Source organism: Gopherus flavomarginatus, chromosome 8 (assembly GCF_025201925.1).
Source record: "Gopherus flavomarginatus isolate rGopFla2 chromosome 8, rGopFla2.mat.asm, whole genome shotgun sequence".
Lineage (NCBI taxonomy): Eukaryota > Metazoa > Chordata > Testudines > Testudinidae > Gopherus > Gopherus flavomarginatus.
In genome coordinates this window covers 60,173,327-60,192,655 of record NC_066624.1, presented here as the reverse complement: position 1 = coordinate 60,192,655, position 19,329 = coordinate 60,173,327, and positions in this window count along the sequence as shown.

Here is a 19,329-nt window from a genome sequence, read left to right as displayed (position 1 = left end):
ATAGGAAGGACACTTCTCTGGACAGGAAGGTTGAACAAAAAAAAATAGTGGTAGTTGTCTAGAAGCAGTTTTGTGATGCACCAGCATGGATGCTGCAGATGTGCAGGAGAAATGTCCACCTTTTTAATTTGTATATGTGTGTAAAAACTGGGGAATGAATAAGGAGGTGCATATGTAGATACTCAAGCACGGACCAGACATACAAGGCATTTAAGAGGAAAATATGTACATCAGTCCAACTTCCTGCCAAATCCAAAAGATGGCAGAGTTGAGATTACAGCCAAGCATTTGTCATTTTCAAAGGAAAACTGTGTGGACAACTTCTGCTCAGCACAGTCCAGTTCAGACAGATCAATGCATTCGTTTAGTAATTTGTTTGCTTGATGGGTGAAATCCTGGGTCCACATGGCAAAACTCTCATTCATTTCAACAGGGCCTGAATTTCCCCCTGTATAAAAATGACAGCAGGAAAGCCTCTGTTCAATTCTTGTAGTTCCTAAAAAGCCTTAAGATCTTTAGGATTTGAAGCATGAGGAACCTTAAAAGCAAAGTAATCACAAAAGCAAAGCAGGAGATTTTCAAAGGCATAAAAGGCAGGGAGGCACCCAACTCCTCTTTGTGATCTTGAACATCTCCCTCAAAATGAAAATTGACTTAAGCAAAGATGCCCAGCCTGAGCATTAGCTCCTCTTTGGTTGCATCATAATGTGTCAAATTTTCAATGCTACCTTTCTAAAAGGAACTAAATGTCTCTTCTGTAGGACATGTTGCAGTAGAAATATTGTTTCATTTGCATGTGGTATCTTGTCTTAAACCATTAGGTGCCATTCCTGTTCCCTCTTTTCATTAGAGGCCAGATGGTGACATCCTTACTCAAGGTGAGTACTACCTTACTTCTCCAATAGTCCCACTGATTTCAGGGAGACTCCTTGGGTATCACTGTTGAAGTTTATTTTCATTTGACTGTATTTTATTCCTCTCTCTGGATTTTGTAGCTAAACTTAGACTTGATTCTCCAGGTGGCTGTATGTAGGTAGACACACCCGAGTGATTTCCGTGGGGCTCTGCATGGGTGACAGGATGGCATCATTTGCAGGATTGGGCCCTAGAGTGTAATTATTCTTCCCAGAGGAAAGTTTAGTGTTGTCTCACTAGCTCCAGAAATTACATGGCACATATGCCAACACCACCAACTGCACATTTCAAAAGTGTTTCAGGGATCATAGATCAATGGACAGCCTCTTTGTTTACTATTAAATGGTAGGTGGAGAATGAAATGGGAAATCCACCTATCATGGTACATGTTGGCAGGACCCATTGGAACAAGCCATTGGACTGATGCCTTTGAAGCTATTCAGCTGGATCTCATTAGTCTGCTGGTCCAAAACCCACAGAGGTAATGCATTGCAGTTCCAATTCTCCTCCATTCCAATTCTCCAGGGTGCATTAAAAACTAGGGGTGGTGAGAAAGAGTTACAAATTCCTAAATCCGAGATGGGTGTCAGGGACAAAACCACAAACAGACGATGCAGAATGTGTGTGTCAGATTTAATGGAAAGTGACACATGCTGGAAAATCTTCCCACCCACACTTTTATAGCCTTAAAGTGCAATATTTATTTATCATTTCTTTTGCGTAAGATTCATTATGAAGAAATACCATGCTGATGAGAGCCTAGTCTTGTGATTCCATGGAATGCACAAGAAGAACAGTAGCCAATGCTCCGCGGTCAGTGCCGTATTGTGCAGAGTAAACATGGGTATGACACTAGCATCAGTGTCCGTATACAAAGCTATGCACATGCACAGTTAGGAATGGCCAGATTGTGCATGGTACTTTCTGGAAACTACGTGAATTTCCCCTTGAACATTATTGGCTGTCCTGGAGCTCTTGGCATTCCTTACAACCCATCTAAAGTTTGGAAGTCCATTGCCATGGCAACCAAAACATATTATTTTTTCCAGCTGTCAAAAAATGTTGATTTTTTTTTTTTAAAAAAAAGAAGAAACCAAGAGAGGAAATTCTAAGAAAGTGAAATAATCTGGAAAAATAGCTGGCAGCTGCCTTCCCCCTGCTTCTGCTGCAACTTTCTCCTAACAAACACTGGTTGGGGGCAGACAGGAAACTTTTGAATGGGGTTAGAAGGAGCTTGTCTACAAGGGGAAATTGACCAGAATAGCTCTTGCAGAATAAGCTCACAAAGGGCCCCAATTATTCTGGAACAGAGTTAAGACCTGGGGATCTATTCCACAATAGCTCTTCTGGTCAATTTTCCTGTGTGGACAAGCTCTTAGTTAAACCCATACCTGTTGCTTTAATTCAGCACACCAAGAAGGATCTGGCTCCTGGAGTTCTATCTTCTCTCACTTGGTTTGACGCATAATTTTGTGCATCTGTCTAGGTATTCCCTATAACTCTCACCAACTTTGTTTCTCCTCCTGCTTGGCTTTATTTTGATCCCTTTAGAAGCCTGAAACTGATCTTTTTCCCTATTGTACATTGGCACCCACGAGTGTTTGTTATTGTAGGGCCACTTCCATGGGCTGAGATGTGTGCATGGATTTTTTCCTTGGTCTTAAAGAATTGGTTTTGGAAGGGAGGAAGATGCAGTGTACATCTAATATTGTGCTGACTTTGGGCTCAATTGTTTGAGTGGTGTCTCAGCCTGGTGTTGGCCTGATGCACCCATTACTTAGATTGGCAGCCCTGTGGGGCAGGAACTGTCTTTTTGGTTATTTGTTTGTATAGTGCCTAGTACAGTGGCGTACTGGTCCATAATGAAGGCTCCTAGGAAAATAATACAAAATAATTGTGAACACTTATTGAACAACCTAGGAGGGCAATGTATGAGTTTGCCAGCCTGGGGAAAAGCAATATGAGCGCTGAACTACCCCGTGTTCATGGAGAAACACCACATCCCTTGGCTGGACTGCTGCTTTCATGGAGCGGGTTTTGCTGCCCCTGGAAGCAGGGCAGATGGCCCTAGCACCTACAGAAACACCATAGCTCTCCAATGACTCTCCAGGCACCTGGCAGCAGCCTGTCAGGTCCCCAAAAACATGGGTTGCCCTTTACCAATTTAAACTCAACACTGGCTAATAGCTGTTTAGCTGAAGAAGCTCTTGGAGCCCCATGGGGATGACTCAGGGAGTGTCTGTCGTCAGGCTGAGCCCTCATCTCCCCAGGGCAATGCTTAGGCAAGAGGGGGAGGTGCAGGGTCCTCACCTACCCCAGGCCATGGTTTAATCAATGAAGACTTGGTGCACTAGGGATCATCCTTCTCTATTATTCTGCACTGCACATAATTTTCCCACCAAAGCCTCAGTTCTTTGTAGCTGACTAGGAAACGCTACTAATACAATGCAAGGGCCACTGCAACCTCTGGGAAGAGAGTAACTGCTGCCAGCCCTCCCATGCCCTTGTTTCTTGTACAGAGGCAACCAGAGCAAGAAGTATTGCCCACTCTCATGATTTGATTCGGAGTCTTGCAAGAAATGGTGTTTTTCTTAAAGTTCCAGCTCCTGGAGTCAGGTGATTCCATCAGAAGTTCAGCTCTCATTTAAAAAAAGTTAATTTCTATCCTTCATGACTGTGAGGGAAAGCATTAAAATGTGAACTTGAAAGGCTTGAAATCTCATTCTTTTTTTAGCCAGTTTTATGTTTATGGGGGCCCAGCACTTGGGTTTGTCACTTCTGGGTAAGTTGCTGACTGGCCATTTCCCAAGGTTTTGCTATTTTGATTTTGCTCACTTTTTCAGCTGTCGCTGCTTATTGAATGTAAGCGGTGACACCCTTCTTCATCTCCTGTGCATGGCAGTTACCAGCAGCATGGCAGTGCAGATTGCAAACTGTTGACAGATCCTTGACCCCTGCCCATCCACCAGAGAAATAAAACCAACGGACAGAAAACTGGGTGGATCAGAGATAAGTGCCAACCTTTGTGTTGCCAAACCACACAGGTAGGGGAGAGGAATGGAAACCTGGGATTGAGCTGCTGAAGCTGACCTTAGGGAATGCAGGAGTCAGCAAAGGGCCTTTGGGATGTCTGTGCTGTCCTGCAGGGTGCTGAGAGAGGGTGACCCTGGTTCTAGAGAGCACCTGGACTCCATTCCACAAAAGCACTGGGATAGTGAGTTGCTGACATCTCAGATGCTGAATCAGGAGGCTGATGGGACAGAAAATATGCTTTCTAGTAAAGAAATCAAACTCCCCAGATTTCCATTGCTATCCAGAGGCAAAAGACTCCATGGAGCAGGAGAGCCTTTAGCATACAGTTTCACATTAATATTGTTGCCTCTCCTTCCAATCTAGGGTCCTCTTCCGACACCAGTGCCTCCCCTCTGCCAAGTGGTAGCAGATGTTTGGGGCCTTCTAGGTCAGCGTCCCAGGGAGGAGAAATGAGTTTATTCTAAGTTTCACTTACTTTATCTGCACATGCACACCAGTCATGGAAGAAAGGGGGTCAAACAGCATGCAGGACTGTCTCTTCTTCTCGGAATTTGAGCCCAGCACCAAAGCCTGGATCCCAGGGAGCAATTCTATCTCGAGAGCTAACTCTGGTCAGAGTCCAAGGCAGACAGAAAACTCTCCTGCTGTTTCTGTACCTCCTTATCACCTGAAATGCCCCTACAAAAAATTACCACCGCTGCCACATGTCTTCCCAATTATCAAAACTTGCTTGCATGCTGTGATAACTGAAGCGGGGAGGGGGTGTGGATCTCCCTTTTATGGACACCCAGCCAGCCAGCCAGCTATAAAATCCCTGTTAGTAGCTGTTCTCTAGTTGCTTTACCTGTAAAGGGTTAAAAAATCCACAGGTAAAGGAAAGGAGTGGGCACCTGACCAAAAGAGCCAATGGAAAGGCTAGAACTTTTTAAAATGGGGGGAAAAAACTTTCCCTTTGTGTCTGTTGTTGTTCTCCGAGAAAGAGGGGAACAGGGCAGCAGTTGTGCTGTGAGAAGCTGAAGGCCAAGTATGAAAATCATCAGAAAATATGTAGAAATTGCTTATTTGGAAACCTAGATATGTAAGTAGATCAGAAATGTCTAGAAAGATGCGATTAGGTTTATAACTTTTATTTTGTAAGGCTTGTGGATTCCTCTGTGCTAACCCCAAAAGCTTTTGTTTTACTTGTAAACTTCAAGATGGACCTCATTCTTGATGTTTAATTTTTGTTAGTGGAATTTTTTAAATCTAGTAAAAGCCTAAGAGCCAGATGTATTTTCTTTCTTTTTGTTTTTAATAACATTTACGCTTTTTTAAGAATGAGATTTGGATTTCTGGGACTTAAGAGGTTTGTGCACCTTTTTTTATTAGCTGGTGACAACGCCTGATTTCATTGTTTTCCTTTCTCAGCTCTTCCCTGGAGGTGGAGTGAAAGGGCTTGAGGGTACTCCACAGGAAGGAATTCCCAAGTGAGCCTTCCTGGGTTTCAAGCAGTTTTGCATTTGGGTGGTGGCAGCATCTACCCAGCCAAGGTCAGAGTGCCAGAGTGGGTAATCAGCCTAGACAAATGCTAAGAAAAAGGACTAGGAAAACTATGTGTAACAGCACTGCCTGGTGCTGCCTGCCATTACACTATAACCTAGAGTGCTCACCCCCTGTTCTCACACAGTCAGAAGGGTCTCAACATTTTCCTTTGGGATTGAAACTCACACACTTGGCTAAGCCTAGTGGTGTTCTTTTCTGGAGAGTCTGGGGCCAATCCCTTTAGCATGGGTGGAGTTTGGGGCAGATGGGATCACTCTAGAACCTGTTCGTTTCCTTCCTTTGTGACAGATTCAAGGCAGAGCAGTTTGGGGAATGGCTCTTTGCTGCCAACGGCTCTGTCATAGGTGTTAGCACTAGGTTCGATCCTGTCATCCTCCTGCTCCAGGTGCATAGGAGGCCTTGGGCAGCCTGGGCTGGGAGCTCTCTAGCAGGCAGGTGGTTCTCACTCTCTGTCTTTGTCACAAGATGGCACTGGCCTTTTAAGAAGGAAGAAGCCAGGGCACCTATGATTCATCAGCTGCTTCCCAGCTGGGCTTTAGGAGAAGGCATGTGGGTCCTAAAGGGGGCAGCCTGACAACAGACTGGGTCAGCCAAGGGAAGGGCAAGTAAGAGCTGCCCAGGAGCAAGAGATTAGCAGGTGAGAACTGCTAGGAGCTCCCCAAAGGAAGCTGTAGGTGGTCCCTGGGGGAAGAATGAAGGCAGGAGAGCAGCAAGAGCGGTTTGCTGGCTGAGCACCCCCAGCCAGAGGGCTGGAAAGGGCTGCAGGCTGAGAGGGATGTATTCCCCACAGAGAGGCTGAGGGGGTTCCTGCTGGGAAGATCTGGGCTGACTGACCTGGCAGATGGACAGAAGAGGACTGACTAAGAGACCAAGTGTGGCAGAAATGTAGCATGAGGGGCAATGGGGGCCTAGGTGTCCTGTGATTTGAAGGGCTACTCGTTCTGTGGGTGATAACTGGGTTATGTTTCGGGCTTTTATTATCAACTTTTTGCACTCTGCTTTTATAATAAACCAGCCCCAAGAAGAGGATTACTGAGGTAAGTAAGCATGTGTGGAATTACTGAGGCCTCTGAAGGAGGGAAATTGAGGCATGCATGACTGTTCTGCCACAGCCTGCCACAGGAGGGCGCCCTGGGCAAGGCCACTCTATGACAGTCTCAATCTCCACTGGCCCACTGGGTGGAGTGGAATGAAGGTCCTGGGATTTAGCTGATGGAGTGCGGGCACCAGCTCTGTCAGAAAAGGCTGTGATTGGAGGCAGGCTGGGTTTCTGTGAGCAGCCTAGAGAGAAGGCATGTGGCCTCAGGTTTGCACCAGTGCAAGCTCTGTCTTTTTAGTTGATATTTGTACAGCACCTGGCACAATGGAGTCTGGTCCATGACGGGGCACCAGTGCTGCTGCTATGCAAAGAAATAACAAGACAGTGGTCATTTGATGGCTGATTCCTAGGCTGCTCTTGGGTGCAGTGATAGCAGCTGAAATCCAGAGCAACGAAGGTCCCAGTCTAGGAACCTGAACAGATGAGCTGGAAAGAGCCACAACTGCTTGTGCCTGGCAAGCCTTTCCGTTTGGGTGCAGCCTTGCCACAGCAGTCCTTGCTTTGCCCCCCCAACTGACGGCCGTGCTGTTCTTTATGCTGTCTGGGACCCTGTAGGCGCAGGGCACAGTGCAGCTACCTGCTTGCTAAGGAGCACTGGTTGCCAGTTAGTGGAGCTAACGGTGTTGCTTTAGCCTATAAAATCTTGGTGGTTTAGGATCAAGCGGCTGGAGGCCCCCCCCACTCCTGGTGTGACATCGTGGCAGGTGCAAAGAGCAGAGACACATGAGCCATTGGATTTAATGGCCCGACGCTGTTGGCAATATGCTGTCCATGAGGGGGTCCCTCTCTGCGCACACTTGGATTGGCAAAGGCTGCCTTGTCTCCTGGGCATTTGGCGATGAAGGGAGAGGGCACTACTGAGGGACGTCACACTTGGTGATGGGGTGACGAGAGGCCAGTGGCACAGGAGTGATTAACATTTGCAGATGGACCCGGAGGAGAGGATCAAGCTGAATAATGGTTGTAAAGTGCAGAAACTGATTCAGGCCTTGTGCTTATTCCCATTGGCTAAGGGGGATGCAGAGAGAGAAGACAGTTCCCTCCAGCCCCTTTGCAAGATCTGGGAGCAGAGTCAGAGGCCATTGGGATCACCTAGTCTGACCCCCTGTATAGCACAGGCTGGAAAACGGCCCCAGAATAATTTCCAGAGCAGATCGATAGGAAACACGCCCAGTCTTGATTTAAAATGGTTGCTGATGGAGAATCCACCATGACTCTAGGTAAATTGTTCCAGTGGTTAATTATTCTCAATGTTAAAAATTTGCTCCTTATTCCCAATCCAAATTTATCTAGCTGCAACTTCCAGCCATTAGATTGTGTTCCACTTTTTTCTGCTACACAGAAGAGCCCAGTATTAAATATTTGTTCCTTGTGCAGGTGCTTTTAGACTGAGATCAAGTCACTCCTTAATCTTCTCTTGGTTAAAGTAAATAGACTGAGCTCCTGGAGTCTATCACTACAGGGCAGGATTTCTAATCCTTTAATCAGTCTCATGACTCTTCTCTGACCCTCTCCAGTTTACCAACATCCTTCTTGAACTGTGGGCAACAGAACTGGGCACAGGATACCAGCAGCAGTCACACCAGTGCCAACTACAGAGGTCAAATAACTTCTGCTCCTACTTGAAATCCCCCTGTTTATGCATCCCAGGATCGCGTTAGCCCTTCTGGCCACGGTTCACACTGGGAGCTCATGTTCAGCTGATTCTCCATCACAACCCACAAATCTTTTTCCAAGTCATGGCTTCCCAGGATAGAGTCCCCAACATGTAAGTTTGGCAGATATTCTTTGTTCCTAGCTCTGTACATCTATATTGAGCCATGTTAAAATGCATATTGTTCACTTGTACCTATTTTACCAAGCAATGCAAACCACTCTGACTCAGTGACCTTTCCTCTTCATTATACACCACTCCTCCAATCTTTGCATCATCTGCAAACTTTATCAGGGATGATTTTATGTCTTCATCATGGTCACTGAGAACAATGTTCAATAGTGTAGGGCCAAGAACCCATCCCTGCTGGACCCCGCTGGAAATGTACCCGCTCGCTTTTTGACCCCAGCTGCGGGGGGAAAGGAGGACTCACTCTAGGGCTCTGTTTCCCAAACATTGTCATTAGAGTGGGACATTTTTTCCTCAGAAATTGTTTTTCCAACTAAAAAATTTTTTTTTGTGGGAAATAGTGGGTTCAAATCTCTGGCTGGTGTTCTGCAGGACGTTGTGCAGACAACATGATCACAGGGGTCCCTCTGCCCTTAAAATCTATTAATTAGATAAACCTCCAGACTTTCCCATGCTGATTTTACACCTCTCCTTTTGCCATCTACATGAACTGGCTAAAAACAGGGTGATTATAAATATTCTTGAATGTGATGGGTGCAGCTATTTGGTTACAAAACTCCAATGTGTATCTCTCCTCTCATTTCCTCTCCCTGAGTGTAGAGCTTTACACTGACTAGTGCGCAATCTCTTCTCATTGCCTTCTGCACTCACTCCTCTAATCTTTCCTGGTCTCTTGACCTGTAGGTTCTGTCCCTTGAATATGCCCTCTCTCCAACTTTGGCATCTTCTACAAATTTGATCACAATTTAAGTTCACACCAAAGTAGCACCCAACCAAGATAGCCACAAATCAACTGCACAGGGTGTGACCTGGAACTTGTTTCCTGGGGAGTCAGTAAAACAATATCTGGAAACTCTAGGAAAGTCCTGGACTGGGCTTCCACTGGCAACAATTGGCAGTGCTTGAATACTGACCTAGACTATTTGAAAGTAGTCCATAGTCCACAGTGTGAGAACCACTGCTCATGTGATCCATGACATGCAAGACTTTGATGCCCACTGTTATAGTGTTCAGTCTGAAATATGCCCCAAACCCTGTGCTAAGTGTGAAATGAGTTTAAATCTCAAATACATGGGGCTTGCTTCTCCTCTCTGTTGTGCTAGTTTAACAGCATTGACATTAATGGATTACCGCTTGTATAGAATTGGTGTAATGGAGCAGTGAATCTGGTCAGGGGTCTTTTTGCCCTAAATATGCTGTAGCATCAGAACTGCCTGATGCTGAAGTTTTGCTATTTTAGGTTATGAAATCTTATGATCGTGTCTCAGCAAACAGTTAGCCAGGGAATAATTCTCTAGTGTCAGTTTCCAAAAGCTATTCAGCAACTATTAATGCATTTATGCAAAATTATTTTGATTCCCAAGCCCCTGTCTCAACAGATTGGTGTGATTTGGTAATCCAAGTTGTCTGGAATATTATTAAATGTTTATATAATATATATAAAAATAAATAAAATAAACACTGGCCTGCCTTCTGATGGATGTGTTACAGAGATGGTAGTTATTGAATGTTGGCACAGTGCCCTTGCAAAGGTATGCTACTATCTATGAGCTAAGTATTGGGGATGAGCTGAGGGTTTGCATTTGGCTCTGAATTTGGTTTAAGCAAGGGTTCAAATGCCAAACCAATGCAAGGCTTTGGCTGTGTAGAACCTTCATCATGAGACCTTTGTCCCTGACTTGCCAGTTGCATGTCTCCATGTGGTACACATTGAACTAGAAAGCTTTGGTTCCCAAACTGTGGTCTCTGTTCCACAGAACTCTTGCTACTCTACAGAGAGCTGGCTGATCATGTGCTGCCGACTTCTCCTCTGCACATCCAGCTGCTACATTGCATTAAAAGAAACAAAACCCACTAAACTTTTCCCCAGTACTACAGTTCCATGAAAGCATTGGCTGTGGTTGCAATTGAGATGTTATGTAACCATGGAAGGAAGGGGAGGTGGTCAGTAAGCCACCAATAGAAAGAGAGGTGGTTCCTGAGACAATTTCTCTGTTAAGATGTACTCCATGCTACGAGGTAGTTGAGAGCCCCTGCCCCTGGGAAAGCATCTGGCAGATGCTTGCTGAGCACTAATACCTGAATTAAATCAGGCAACTCTCTGAAGGTTTGCAGATTGTTTGGATTCTGACCGCCGTGAGGGTGAATGAACTCATGTGCCTGTCATTTGGAGTGAACAGTCTGTCCACATTCTTGAGCTTCAAACTGGAATGTCAGCTCCTGTCCCAATGCCAATGGCTGCATTCCTCCAAGAGGCTGCTCCCAAGAATGCCATCCCAGAGCATTTTCAGGGAGAAGGCCAGGGTGTCACCTGGTTTTGGGATGGAGAACCAATTAAACCCTCAGGAGTGGTTTATTAACATATTTGTGTTTTCCTCCCATGCCTGGAAGTGGACTCATGGCTGCAGTGTGTGTGTGTTTAATAAACACCACTCACCAGTGAGGGTGAATTGTTGGAATTCTCTCCTCCACTAGATCACCCCTCTTCTGCTCCCCTCCAAACCCCAAGGACATATCGTCTATAGCTCGGAATTCTGTCATCAATCTCTCTGGCACCATCATATATTTCAGAAGGAAAATCAACCATGAGTCAATTAACAAAGGTGCCAAGCAGCATGGAGATAAAAATTGGAAGAAGGAGAAGAAAAATAACAGGAGGAAAAGAAATAGAGAGGATGGGGAAAAGGAGCAGCAAGTCAAAAATGTATCAGATCACCCTAAGAAACCAGTAACTGAGAAGTTCTCTCCTTTTTAAAAATAGGGTCTTACACAGCACATCCATTACTCATTATTTTCATTATGTGTTGTTTGTACTGTGATAACAGCTACATAAGAACAGCCACACTGGGTCAGACAAATGGTCCATCTAACCCAGTATCCTGTCTTCTGACAGTGGCTAGTGCCAGATGCTTCAGAGGGAATGAACAGAACAGGGCAATTATCAAGTGATCCATCCCTCTGTTGTCCAGTCCCAGCTTCTGGGATGTTGGGACACCCAGAGCATGGGGTTGCATCCCTGAACATCTTGGCTAATAGCCACTGAAGGACCTATCCTCCAAGAGGAGGATCCCAATCATAGACATGAGACCCCAATAATAGATCAGGGCCCCACTGCTCTAGGAGCTGTACAGACACATTACAAAAAAGACATTCTGTCCCCAGGAGCTTATAATCAAAACATATGTCAAGAGACACTGGATGAACATCTATCTATGTCCCAGCCACAGAACAAGGGCTGCTTTGTTATAACAATGTGTAGGATCATTGGACCAACTATTACTTTCAGACTATTAGACTTTCCTGTTTGCAGATATAAATGCCTACAAGGGTACCTCCAACAAGGTTTGGTGACTAGGTCAGAAGGCCTCACACTTTTCCTAGTATGAACCACATCTTAATAAACAGAGTCATCACCTTCCATTCAGGATTGTGCAGACCACCTCCCCCGCCACTGGGGTTCCATTAACATCCCTTTGGCTACTATAGAGATTTCATATGTGAAAAACCAATATCAGGATAGTAGTTAATTTATTTGTAGTTTCTCTTAATTAGAGATGACCGAAACTCAGAATTTCCAGTTTGCAGGAAATTTGTTTCATTCTGATCTGCATGGCAGGGCTGCCCCAGACATCTGGAAGGGCAGAGGGTCCCGGACCCAGGAGAGTATGCATTGTGGGGATGCTGCAGAATGATAGATCCTGAAAGCCAGGCTGCTCAGCAGCCTGCTAGGAGACCAAGTCAGTTTCCATCAGAACCTTGCCTGTGATTCAACAAATGTTTGCTGAACCTTCATGCACCAACTCCGCTAGGCTGGACATTGTATGCAGATGCCAGACTCTCACCTCCCAAAATAAGTCCTCTAGTCTCAGCTCACTCATGGTCAGAGATCCTGTGATGGTCAGAGAAAACACTACAGAGACACACTGAAAGCGTATCTCAAGAAAACTGATGTGGACAGCACAAGCTGGGAGGAGGAAGCCAACAACTGATCTCAATGGCACCCCATCCTCCAACAGGAAGTGGCCCGTTTCGAGGAGAAGTGCCTTGCCCTCAAAGCTGAAAAGAGAGAGAGAGGAGGAAGGAAGGTGTCATGATATAACCCCCCACTCTGAACCTTAGCGTCCAAAAGATGGGGTACCAGCATGAATTCCTCTAAGCTCAATTACCAGCTTAGTACTTGTAGCGCTGCCACCAACCAGGAATTTCAGTGCCTGGTACACTCTGGTCCCCCCCAAAACCTTGCCCGGGGACCCCCAAGACCCAGTCCCTCTGGATCTTGCACAAGGAAAGTAAACCCTTTCCCTTACCATTGTCTCTCCCAGGCTTCCCCTCCCTGGGTACCCTGGAAGATTACTGTGATTCAAACTCCTTGAATCTTAAGCAGGGAGGAAAATGCACCTTCCTTCCTCCTTCTCTCTCCCCCTCCCAGACTCTCCCCGAGAGAGAAAGTACTCCTAACACAGAGAGAAAATAACCTCTCTCTCTCCCTTCCCTCCTTTCTCCCCACCAATTCCCTGGTAGACCAAGACCCAGTCCCCTGGGGTCTCACCAGAATAAAAAAAACCAATCAGATTCTTAAACAAGAAAAGCTTTTAATTAAAGAAAAACAGTAAAAATTATCTTTGTAAATTTAAAATGGAATAGGTACAGGGTCTTTCAGCTATAGACACTGGGAATACCCTCAAAGTACAAGTTTTGTACAAGTACAAATTAAAGTACAAGTACAAATTAAAATCCTTTCAGCCAAATACACATTTGCAAATAAAGAAAACAACCATAAGCCTAACTCTCTTTATCTACCTAGTACTCACTATTCTGAACTTATAAGAGCCTGTATTGGAGAGATTGGAGAGAAACCTGGTTGCACGTCTGGTCCCTCTGAGCCCCCAGAGTGAACAACAACCAAATTCTAACAGCACCCACAAAAACTTCCCTTCCTCAAGATTTGAAAGTATCCTGTCCCCTGATTGGTCCTCTGGTCAGGTGATAGCCAGGCTCACAGATCTTGTTAACCCTTTACAGGCAAAAGAGATATGAAGTACTTCTGTTCCATTAACTCTTACTTATCTGTTTATGACAGAAGGAAAAAAAAAAAAGAACTTTCTTCCAGCAAGCAGCTGGCCCGCCAGGAAATATCTGTACCCACTGCAGGCGGATCTGTGGTTCCAGGATCGAACTCCTGAGTCACCTCAGGACCCATATATAAATCTGTGGTAGAGATCATCCTCGAATTGAGGGATCACTGATGATGATACTGAACCCAAGATGTTTTCATGGAACAGTTCCAGTTTGACAAATTGGCACTTTCTGATAAAACAGAGCCGTTCCTGACTAGCTCTTCTCTTTACCTGATCTAGCAGCTGGAAACAAGGAGAGTCAGCACCATGTGAGCATCCAGCTCTTTACAGACCGCAGGCAAGTGTCCTGGGCAGTATTGGTGATTCATGGCCCACAGTCAGAGAATCACTGATCTCAGGCTGTCTGCACTGTTCAGCGTGGGTGCCTACTGCAGTGACAGGAGAGGTTCTCCCATTGCTGGAGTTAATACATCACCCCAAGAAGTGTTAACTAGCTTGATCGAAGAATTCTTCTGTCGACTGTGCTGTCTACGCGGGACTTAGGTCAGCTTTGCTATGTTGCTTCAGGACGTGTCCCCTGAGCAATGTATCTGGGTCGATCTAATTTTCTACTGTAGACCAGCCCTCTGTGTCAGCATGTAAATCAAATATATCAAAGTTCCTTCAAGAGAGGACAATTCTCCTCCATGTGACTGTTTTTTGAAGATGCTTATTTATAAAAGTACGTATTTGCAACCAGCAAGTATTTCCAAACAATTTAGCCCCTTTTTCTTTTCTCAGACTATGTATCAATGGGTTTCAATTTTTTTTTTTTTACCAGTCCATTGATTTGAAATCACTCAATGGAAACTTTATGTGAACAGATTTTGATGGCTGGATTGCTGGCAAACCATTGTTTTCAGTATTTGCTATTCATAACTCTTTATGGGCAAAATCTGTCTCTGTGCACAGATGCAGCATTAGACCTAGGCAGCACTTAAGTCAGCGTAAAGCTAAATTAATTTAAGCATGGCTTAACTGATCCACATTAGAGGTGTGCATTGGGCTAACCCGATCAATATTAAATTGTTTTAGTGACACCAATGCAACATTTCTCACATCAGTGAGCCCTTTGCCCTGTCGAGAGATGCTAGAAGATTCTGAACCTGAAGCAATCTGTTATATCAGGGGTTTCCCCATTCCTGTTGTTAATTTTAAAACAGGGAGGAGTGGAATCAGTTGGCCAGAGTTTCCATTTAGAGTCAGAAGGGAAATGCTGGGGTCAGTTTATTGAATCTTCGTGACCTGTGTGGTCACTGGCTAACCAGATAAGTGTCCCTGGGAGAGATGCACTCAGAGTAATAGATGGCTTTCCAAGAGAAAGCTGAGGTTGTGCCACTTAACACTCTGTGGAGAATTCATCCCTAGGCACATGGGAAAACACATCCCATAATGCAAAGTCCTGGAACAGACTTCTTCAGAATTAACAGGACACCAGCTATACACATGGTCCTCTGCTTGCCAAGACTGTAATTCCTACACCAGGTGCACCAAATACTTGGCTGCTTGATGTATTCCTGTGGCTCCCAGGGCATTTTCAGATCCTGGTTTCATTTAAGAACAAAGAGCAACTTTCTAGAACTCATGGGTAGGAAGAAAACTTCCCAAATGTGACTGTAGCCTAACCAATGGAGAGCTATCTTCCTGAGTCTGCAAACAGCCTGAAACACTGGCTTGGACTGGTGTGACCTCCACTGACTCTCATTCACCCCAGTGTGGACTGTGTAATGTCAACATTAACTCTTGCCTTGCTGATTGTTTTTCTCAGATGGATTGAGGAAGGGGATGGAGGTGAAGCCCTCAGGAGATGGGTGACTGGAGTTGCTGCAGTCAGTGAAAGCCCCACACGTACGTCCCAGGACAGAATATCACTCAAAAGCAATGGCACCACAGGTGGAATCTTCATAGAGTTCAAGGTCTCAGGCCTGTGACTCCTCCCACATAACTGCATGCCAGCAATGGATTACTTGATCCTTTCCCAGTCAGGAGTTATCGAACAAGCTCCTTCAGTACTCCCTTTCAGATACACTGCCTTGGAAGGATCCGCCAGTGTCACTGATAAACTAGAACAGAGGGCACAATTCTCAACATATGCCCTCACCCTCTTATCCTGGCACCTGCTGTGGAAACAATTCCCCTGCAGGCTGTTTTTTCCCTTTCAAAATGTGGGAACAAAATGATATGCTGGTTCACGCTACCGTTAGCATGGCTCTGTTAGGAGATTCCTTTATTCTTAGATTTTATTGTCCCATTTTTCTACAGGCAAAGGTACATGGCACATTTACCACTAATAAAATATTGGTAGCAAATACCTAATTCAGCCATCATGTAAGCACCTTGACTTTGCTGGGCAGTGGATCAGGCCCTAAACGTGGCTACATGCTATTTGGTTCCTCACTCACTACCCAAACTGCCATCTATCCAAATCATACAGCAGAGTATGATATCTGAGGTGCACGTGAAGCAAACAGATCCACTGACATTCTTCAGAGTGAAATGCCAGCTCTGAAAATATTTAGTAGTGTCTGAGAGAGATGGACAAACCAATGCTAACTTCAGGCTCTGCTCAAGGGATATTCCCTTGAATCTTGGGGGACACTGACATCTAGTGGCACCAAAGCAAAACATCAGAGGGATAGCCGTGTTAGTTTGGATCTGTAAATGCAGCAAAGAATTCTTTAGCACCTTATAGACTAACAGACGTTTTGGAGCATGAGCTTTCGTGAGCGAATACCCACTTCGTCAGATGCATCTGAAAATGTGGGTATTCACCCATGAAAGCTCATGCTCCAAAACATCTGTTAGTCTATAAGGTGCCAAAGGATTCTTTGCTGCTCTTACAAAGCAAAACACTGCCCTGTTCTTTCATTACTACCCCCCGCTAGGCACTCTGCCAGGGAAGGTTGAGAGCCGATTAGCTGGGATATCCTCCACAGCCAGTATCCCATGCGGTTCTCTGCAGTGCCTCCTGCTGGCTAGATCCAGCTTTAGAATAATATTTTATATTCATTCTCATTCTTGGAGTTGGGGGACTCGAGGTTTGGTAAAGCTATTCAGAGTTACAGGTGGGCTGAAAATGTGGTGGGAGGGGGAAGCTGCAAAAAATTCTTATAATTTTTGTGCTGGTTGAAATATTTCATGATTTTTTTTATTCCACTTGAAACTGGGACCTAACTTTTTCCATTTTGAAAATAAAAATGTGTAAATATGAACACATTTCATTTGATGATTCAATTTCAAAAATTTATTTCAAAGCAGAGAACAATAAGGAATAAATGTAATTTCAAAATAACCCCCACCACTGCTAATGGGCAGAGCTCTTGCTTGAATCTAGGCTAAAAGTCCATAAAGGAACCACAGCACGTTGTATGGCTTCAGAACACAGTAATTAAAAGGACACCATTGTAGGCTGGTCTATGGGCTTGTAACAGGGGCTAGCACCGTGAGCTGGAGAGCCTTGGGCTGAGCCCCTTCCCTCTGCCCCCCACCTAGGGTGACCAGACAGCAAATGTGAAAAATCGGGACGGGGAAGGTGGGTAATAGGATCCTATATAAGAAAAAGACCCAAAATTGGGACTGTCCTTATAAAATCGGAACATTTGGTCACCCTACCCCCACCTCTGAGAGATCAGCATAGCAGGAGGCTTCAAGGAAGTGGGGGATGCTCAGGGAGGGCAGAGGCTTGGATGAGATAGCTCCAGCAGAGTCCTTGGATTCAGGACTCAGGATTCATCTACGCTGCAAAATACCCTACAGCAGCGAGTCTCAGAGCCTGGGTCAACTGGTCAAGTTTTGTATCCACGCAGAGCTCTATCAATGTCCTCGCTTGGACTGGAGCCTGGCTCTGAGACCTGGAGTAGGGGGTGAGGCTCAGAGCCCAAGTGAGGATGTTGACATGGCTATGTTTAGCTCCTCAGTGCGAGCCCCACGACGCCCAGCCAAACGATCCAGGTCCTGAGACTTACTGGCATGGAGGGGTCAGTTCCTGCAGCACAAATGTACCCCAAGACTCCAACCAGAAAGATGGGGATACTGAGGAATGGGGAAACTAGTCTGGCTCTAGGCCACGAGAGGGCACATAGGAGGCAGCTGCCCACATTACAGAGCTAGGAGTTCTGTTTCTTTGGCTGGTCAGTGACCCAGATGATGCAAACTGATTGGCTCAGTGCAAATCCAATGAACAGGTGTCCAGAACCAACAGTCACAACTGCCACATTCTAATACAGCCAAGAACTGAATGAGCCCTGGAGACTGACCAACCCCCTCTCCTTCCTTTTTTGCTAGCTCTTCCAAGCTGGGGTACATAGAGAGAGAGCCTGAGAGAGAGAAACTGCACAAAGCTGTGCACCCCCAGCTCCAGGACCTCATGCTACCTCTCCCTGAACCCATGTCCCTTCCAAACCTCTTCAATCTAGGGACTAGTGACCAGCGCTTAATTTGTAATGAAAGAAGTGCAAGGGCTCAAGCTATTAGGTGCAGGGGATTCTAGTGACGTGGAGTGGCCTCTCTGAGTCAGAGGGGGAGGGATATTCTCTGAACCCAGCTGGGAAAAGCTAGGCCATGCTCACCCCTTCTACCAGAAGTCAGGAGGCGGGACAGGAAGAATAAAGGGTGGAAGCTGGAGCTCAGTTGTCTGCCAGAGGAGACAGATCCCACCAGCCTGCTCCCAAGCTGGTAGACTGTAGCAGAGCCTCATCAAGCTGAGGACTGGCCAGAGCTGCGGGAGCCACACACTGACTCAGGCACTGAGGAGTTGCTGGGACTGCCACTGGCCGCCTATTCCAAGGCAACAGAGGACCACCACAGATCCAGGTACACCCTGAGGGGAGGAAGTGGCCCAGTGACTCCAGTCTGGCTGCATTGCTACCAGAGACCTGGTCAGCATGTTGTGGCTGGATTCCCTGCTGACCCAGTGGTGGAACACTCCACTTCTGTCAGGGCCTGGTGAAGTTGGGTGGGCCTGGGTCCCCCTGCCACCCCACCCCTGGAGTGGCAGTCTCCCCTCTGTAGGCCAAGAGGCCTGTAGTTGTCAGCCATCTGCCGAAACTAGGACACCCAACCCTTGTGCTGCTCTGTTCTGATTGAAGGCCTGGGCTCAGAGACTCATTTGCAGCTCTGCCTGGACTGCAGGCCAGAGCGATCATCTGTGTAGTGCTCTGCTAATTTCCTGACGGTGAGCGACGCCCAGTGACGTAGTTAGGCAGAGTGGCCTCCCACTGACCCAGAGGAGGAGGAACCACTGCTGACCCACTACAGGGACCAAGCAATTATTTTACGTTCATAACTGATGCAGCAATCCCAGACGTGCCAGAGCTATGAACTGTCAAGCCTAAAAGGTGCTAGAGATCAGCTCTGGCATAAGTTTAGGACTGCTAGTGACCCTTATATAGTACAACAGATATTTCCAGGATTGAAGCTATTCAGCAGGAGGAATTTTTAGCATAAAATATTAGATGCCAAAAAGATTAGGAAAATTTTGAAACTGAACACAGTGATTTTAATACCCTTCTAGCTGTAATATCGCTTTATGAATTTCACCCAAACTTATGAGAGAAAAAATTCCCTGTGGAATTTCAGGAGGATTACTTTGGTTTTAGTGAATTTAGAGGGAGATGAAAAATTGGGCTCCTCACAGAAAGTTAGCTTCTAATGGAGGGGTGCTGGAACAATTTGTATAGTGGTGGTGCAGCAAGCCATTGAACCAAACTGTAAACCCTATATATAATGGAACCCCCTTGATGTCAGGGGGTGCTGCAGCACCCCTCTGTACCCCTGCTTCC